This window comes from Pinus tabuliformis, chromosome 6 (genome assembly GCF_031772625.1).
Source record: "Pinus tabuliformis cultivar Carrire ecotype Pingquan chromosome 6, CPIR1, whole genome shotgun sequence".
Lineage (NCBI taxonomy): Eukaryota > Viridiplantae > Streptophyta > Pinopsida > Pinales > Pinaceae > Pinus > Pinus tabuliformis.
The window spans coordinates 1,413,129,989-1,413,137,130 of record NC_142292.1 but is presented as its reverse complement, the minus strand read 5'-3'; the positions used below and the strand labels follow the sequence as shown (position 1 = coordinate 1,413,137,130).

The 7,142-nt window shown below is 41.5% G+C and overlaps 1 protein-coding gene across 1 annotated transcript in view; it reads left to right on the top strand.

Annotated features, from left to right (window-relative positions):
• The window catches only part of DPD1 (Polynucleotidyl transferase, ribonuclease H-like superfamily protein), a 243,197-nt gene that overhangs the window by 56,929 nt on the left and 179,126 nt on the right, over nucleotides 1-7,142 (top strand). The gene's annotated exons all lie outside the window — the stretch shown is intronic.

Below are 7,142 nucleotides of genomic sequence, written 5' to 3'. Positions count from 1 at the left end.
TAAAATTGATTCAATGTTCATTTATTTGACTAAAAACACTCTCTAAGCTATCTTTATATGCACCTAAAATTTAATAAGTAAAAACAGATTTATAGAGGTGGAAAAAAATACCTCCAGGCACAAACTGCCTCCTCAAACTTGCTCCAAAAATCAGCTCCTCAATGCTGCTCCAAATGGCTGCCCAAGAAGCTCCTCACTCCAGCTACAATGCTCCTCCAAGACTCCTCACTGCTGCTCCAAAACAAGCTCAAGAACTGCTCACTAACTCTCAAAGAAGACTCTCACTCAAATGCATAAGACTGCTGTGAGTGAAATGAGAGCATTTGGCTGTCTTAAATAGAGTTTGGGAGGGGGAAATGGACCCCAAATGCATTTAACTAATCACATAAACCTTTTCATGTCCACAAATCCTAACTAAATCAGCTCCAAATCAGCAAAAAAGTAATTTTTTTTAACTGAAATCGCTGCCCAGCCGGTTCCTATTGGCTCGGCCGTTTTTTGACGGGACCCGGCCGGGTTGACCGGGTCAGCTATGACCCGGCCGAGTCATTGGCTGACTCGGCCGGGTCATAGCTGACCCGGTCACCGAGCCGGGTCAAAGGGCCGTTTTGAAATTTTTTTTATCAACCCGGATCGAAACGGCCGTTTCCGTTTCGGTACGGCCGTTTCGTAAAACAATGGTATACACAGTTTTTTTTAGGAAAATGCGTACAAAAACTAGGGTTTTGATGAAAATGATGTTTGATCGGTTTAATCAGTCTTATTGTGTTCTGCTTTCTATCAATGAAGTCTTACTTAATGATCTGGGCTTAATAATGATGTTTTGATTGAGGATTGATTGATTGAAGAATGATGAAGCTACTACCTGTTTGTGATTAAAGACCAATAATGGTTTTGTGATTATTTGAGAATGATGCAGTGGATCTGTGTATGATTCAATGTTTGTTTCATAGTGACAGTGGTTCAGTTTTTAGGATTCAGTGGTTCACTTTTAGGTTTCAGTAGTTTAAGATCTGTACGCGGGTATTCTTTATGAAAAGCGCGTACTCACGCAGATTTGCTACTGTAAAGTAGCGTATATATTTTGATATATGGTTGATCAGGGTTTGCGGTAACAAAATCTGGTTTCTGTGATGTATAGTATGTTGATTGGTATTATGGTTACAGTGATCTCACTGTTCTGGTTGTTTAAGTTTGGGTTTCAGTTGATTTAGTGATTGGGTTTCAGTTGATGGTTGATTCAGTTGGGTCAGAGATTGGTTGTTTCAGATGATGATTGGGTAATCAGTTTCAGCTTTGATATTTGGTTTTGGGCTTAAATGTTGGTAGTGGGTCTAGTCTGAAAATTTGATGAAACGTGGCCTACAAGTTGTGATTTTTGGTAGCAGGTGGATCCAATGTGAAAATTTATGAAACGTGGTCCACGGAGGTGTTGAGGGTTGGAGCCTTCAGTGAGGGAGTTGAAGCTTCCTTCCAGTGGTAGCTGGTAAATTAGATCAGGGGGTTGGAGCTCCCTTTCGGTGGGTGCCGGTAAACGAGATCAGGGGGTTGGAGCTCCCTTCCAGTAGGAGCTGGAGAACGAGCAAAGGTTGTAGCCTTCTGCAGGTGGGTGTCTGCGTGCTAGTATCAGTTTGCGTTAGTACACGATTGTAAGAAGTTTTTCTTTATATTAAAAAGAAGACAAAGACGACAAAAACGGTGGTTTTTTCCCACATTGGGTTTCCACCTTAAATCCTGGTGTTCATGTGTGTTGATTATGTGTGATGGTTTATTTTGTTCTTACTGCACATGGTTACTATTTATATAATGTTGAATGAAGTACTGATGCACTGGCTTAAGATAAACAAAAGATGAATTAACTGAAAAATATGTTTTACTGGATATTATTATACGCTAGTTCTATGAATAACAGTCGTGTACACACGCGGGTTCCCTTCAGTAAAGTCACGTAAATCAGGATATGAAATTGAAAAGTTTAATGGTTTGAAAACACTGATTCACCTCCCCGCTCTCAGTATTTTTCCCAACAAGAAGGGCACAGAACTAACCCATTATTTCTGCTGAATCCCCCCATTAATCCATGCCCAAAAGTGTCCATGATAAGCAAACTACAATGCTCAATTATCAAATGACAAGGCATACATTTAGGTTTAGGAGGCCCACCTTCATACGTATGATCATTGTAGATGGGCGAGGGACCACATGGCTGGCTTAGGTGGCAGAGAAATGTTACAATGAGCTAGCTGGTCGTTGCTGGTTGAGGACCATCTTGGAGAATTTTTTTTCTGCTAGGGATATCACCCATAAAATGGCGGGTAACAAGCCCTATTCCTCTATTTTCCCATCCCGGTCCACATGTGTCCACTGGGTCCACATAGGGTTAGCCTCCCCCTCCCCTTGTCCACACCTTGGGTTAGGCCTGGAGCAATGCTCCAGAGGTTGATGCAGCTTAAAAGAAAATAAAAAGCATAATTTGGCCACTCTTAACAAGAAATGTACCACAAAATGTAAAAGATGGTTGAGACAAACAAATTTAGCACGTGGGCAAAAGCCAAACATGAGCTCTACCCCTTATCCATGGCCATCACCCTGGTCCCTATCGGCCCTAGATGAGCCCCCTTCATCATTAAGGAATCCATGATCATCCCAACCCCTGGTGGGTGATGAACTGCCCCACCTTAAGTGGGTATCCACTGCTACATATTACACGTCATGCTCTCATCGCTTAGAGCCCCGAGCAGTTATAGAGAAATATCAATCAAAGGCAAAAGGCATATGAAGAAGGGTGGAAAAACAAAGGTCGGGGTAACTCATGTACCATGATTTGCTCCCTCCTACACTCATACACCCAGGGGTGGGCTTCCCTTATTTTAGCTACCTCTGCACCTTGACATGTGGTCTGGGTGATTCCCCTGATCCCCACTCCTTTCCATTATTATATCATTTGCCACCTACCACTTGAGGGATGTACCATGGACATGTCACCCCCTTTAGAGGTTGAAACCACCTAATAGGGTCTTTGGTTAACCCCCCTATTGAGCTTGGAGACACTTGTACATGCCAAAGCCCACTATGGAAGGGCATGCCACCATGAAGTGCCCCATTGACCCCATGACATGTAAGCTTTATTACTTGATTATTCTAATGACTTGTTGTATTGGAGGAAAAGGGGACGCATTGGATCTTATACAGGATTGCAGGTGGGTCTTTATTTGGGGCTTGGTCTCCCTATACGGGGTCTTAGCCCTTTAGAGGGTTACATTGGCACTTGTAGGGTGAGTGTTGAGAGCCATGGGGCTCCATCGTAGCAGATATTATTTCATGGATCCCCAACAACACTCATCGATTGCTCGTGTTCCACTTTTGGGATGAGGATGATGCACTTGGTTCACCATGCTCAGCCGACTCCACAATTGCACCATACACTTGGCAGATGTTCTAGGGTCCAGAGGATATCTCCCGCTGTAGAAGGAGGGCTTATGTCATTATTCCATCCCTTACAGATGGTCTACAAGTATATTCGATTCATTTGGAGACCCATGAGGATGTCCTTGTGCCCCAACACCCACTTGGGAGCACCACATGTTCTTGTTTGGAAAACAAGGGGCCACCCCCTTGTCCACTATGTTTGGAGTCCAATTTTACATTCTGGTACCCCTTGGACTTCATTAGACCTCCTCAAAGCCCATCGACTCACTTTGTTGATCATTCGACCCTCTTGAGAGGCTTATATTTACATTATTGAGCTATTTGGTGGGATCGTCACCAAAAGTATTGTTGAGATGATTCATTTTGATCATCATCACTTGGATTAGGTTATTCTCTCTTGTGAGATTTTCGCTATCCCTTTTGGAGGACGAATTTGGATGATATGAATGAATTTTGATGTTTGGATCTTCTATCTCTTGTCTTGGAGTTTCACTATTGACATAATATGATGGTTGGATATGCTCTTTTGCACATGTAAGTGATCTTTTCATGTATATTCTTGTTATTTACTTTAATACTAGGTCTGCAATTAATTGCTTTTCTTATGCGAAATTGTGAAATATTCGTCTTTTGTAGCGTTGCATCATTTCATGTATCATGTGTGAATGTTCCTAGAGATTGTTTCTATTGAACACATCTTGATAAGTCATCAATTATTGCACATTGAAGTATAAACTCTTATAGCTGCTGCTCTCATGCTCTTATTGCCATGCGAAGTTGTTTAGGAGGCTCCTTGATTGGGTGTAGTTCATCTAAATCACAAATTTCATCTTCATCTTCCCCAAAGGATTAGGCACTGATCCTTCCATAGATGATTATTTTCAAAGATAATTCCTCTCACCTTCGCCTCTTTTTTTAGGTCTAGCCTCTATAGGTCACCTAGGGCATCACTTTTCTCATGATTTATCCATCAAAAGAACTCGATCTCTTGCCCACAACTGTGCTGGTGTGTCCCCAAGAATCCGTCCAAATTTCATGAGATTTCGACGGTGGGATCTTGAGATATTTCAAGCCCTACTTGAAGATCAATTACTGCCCTTGGTTTCCCATAGGCTAATAACCTCATTGGGATCATAGGACTAAATCATCAAAGCAAGATTCTTTCTTTGGTCCTCTTCCTTTCCCCAATTAGGTCAAGTATATCCTTGATTGATCAACTATCCTTGACCTAATTTTGGGTCCACTTGGCCCTTTGTGGTCCCGCAACTCGTTGACTCCAATTCGACAAAGATCACTTAGAAGTCAAGCATCCATAAGGCCTTTTGAGACTAGGGAATACCTTGACAAGACATACTCTCATGCCCTATCCTCAAAGGCCCTATTAGACCTTCCTAAAGAGCCCATCACCTTGCTTCTAAAGCAAGCAACCCATTTAGTTGAGTCTCTCTTGTGAATAGGCCTAGGAATCACTTCTTTATCTTATCATTGACCATATATTCTTGTGATTCCTCATATACCGGGACTCCTCCCATCAGTGAAAGTCCGTAAAGAGCAGGGAGCCTTAGCTGAGGTGACAGTGGGTTATCTCTCCATTGTTTCCCTCGACCTAGTAGTTGCTCTATAAGAACCCCTCCTAGGACCCCTGCTAGTTTGAGTGGTAACATTTTTGGCGCCGTTGTCGGGGAGGAAGCAGGTCCACCTCCCTAGTGAATCATTGAGGAATTGATTCATTGACGACACTTCAAATATTCCTCTGGTGACTCCATTCATTGTCCAAACCCCTAGTTTGCTTGAAGGTGACAACATTCCTCCTCTAACTAGGGCCGCTGCAAGAAGGGGAGAACAAACTCCATCACCTGTTAGAACCACCCTTCTCCCTGAATTTGAAAAGGTCAGTGATCCCACCCCAAAGATGGCAACTGGTTCTAGCACTAACCCAAAACAAGACCAACCCAAAATGACCAAAAGTGAAAGGCATTTGGTTAGTGTCTTTGCCCCTTTGAAATTGAGTGATGACCGCAAACCTTTACCTGAGAAATACAGTAATTGGTTGCCCAAGTTCAAAGGTGATGCTACCATAAGTGCCCATGACTTTGTCGGAGAATTCTACTGGAATATGTCTTTTAGGTTGATATTTGATGAAGATAGGGTCATGATGCTTTTTTCTTTGTCTCTTGAAGGACAAGCAAGGGAATGGTACCTTAGTATTACCCCAGCATGCATAGATGACTTTGACCAATTTGAGGACATGTTCATGAGAAGATGGTCATGTAATGCACAAGTAATCTACAATATTGAGAAGTTGTATCATATAAGTAGGGGAAGGGAAGACATTCGAGAATTCATCAAAAAATTTGATAGGGTAGTTAGGGATATCCCTGACCATTTGAAGCCCCTTGATGCTAAAATTCTTGACAAATTCATCAAAGCTGTGGATGGCCACTTGACTTATGCATTAAGGGACAAGAAACCTTCAACCTTGGCTGAAGCTAAAGAGATGGCAATGGAAGTTGAGGAAAACTTATGAATTTCGAAAATGGATGCTAATGACCACCCCAAGGCTAAAGCGGAGGTCAAGAAGGAAAAATACAAAGATCAACACGAAGAAACCCTTCTGGTACTTCTCAAGAAATTGGAAAAGCTTAGCGAAGAAATGAACTCGCGAGATAGGCTCTACATGAACAAGCTCACTGCTTTGGAAAGGGCCCAAAAATCTAGCTCTATGCCAAACAAGAAGCCTTTTACTAAGAAGCAAAATGAAGAGGACAAGCCAAGCTCATCTCAAGTCCCCAACACTTTGGCTCTAAATGCTGTTGAACAAGATTCATCTTCTGAAGATGAGCAAAGTGATGAGGATGATAGCGATGACGAAGAAGTAGATGAGCAAGCTAACCTTGTAGAATCCGAAGCGTTCAACATTTTGCTAGGGGGTTCATATATTCATCCTCCCATTAGTGAGGTCATTATCAAAGAAGAAAAAGAAGAGCCAATCCTTAGCACTGATGATAGTGGAAGATTCAAGGGGGTCCAATATTCGTGAAAGGACAACAATAAAGACCCCACAACTTTCAAGGAACCCAACAAAGACTCTAATTAATTGATTTTCTGGCTTAGGATTAATTTTGTTTTTGCCAGAAAAATTAATTAATTGACACATGAGGGGATTAATTATTTTTCCACCCTCAAATATTTTAGCCATCATGTCTAAGTATGAGGGACCATGCACTAAAATATTTTTTACATAGAATCTTACAATAATTCAACCCTAAAAGGGGGAATACTCGTTCGCTACAGACCCTCATAATATTTACTTAATTCTGTGACACAATATGATCTAGTAGACCATGTGATCTGTAATAAAATAATTTAGCCAATTAGCCTAAATTATTCCCAAATCACTTTTACAATCGACTCGACTAAAACACCATGACTCACATAAGACTTCAACGATAAATTCCACCCTAGCTTTGGGGTGAGGTTGGAGGGGAAAACTCTGCCGATCATCTGTGTTTAGAAACACAAATAATTAGTGAGACGAAAAACCTCCTAGGATGAAATTCATTGCAAAAATCATAGGCTTACCTAGGTTGTTACATAATTAAACGGTCGTACTAGCATCATTTACTTTACAAAATTGCAGAATGGGTTTACAATGACGTAAGAACTACTGGATGATGATTTTGAACTTTGAAAAAATTTCTTCAAGCTTCTGG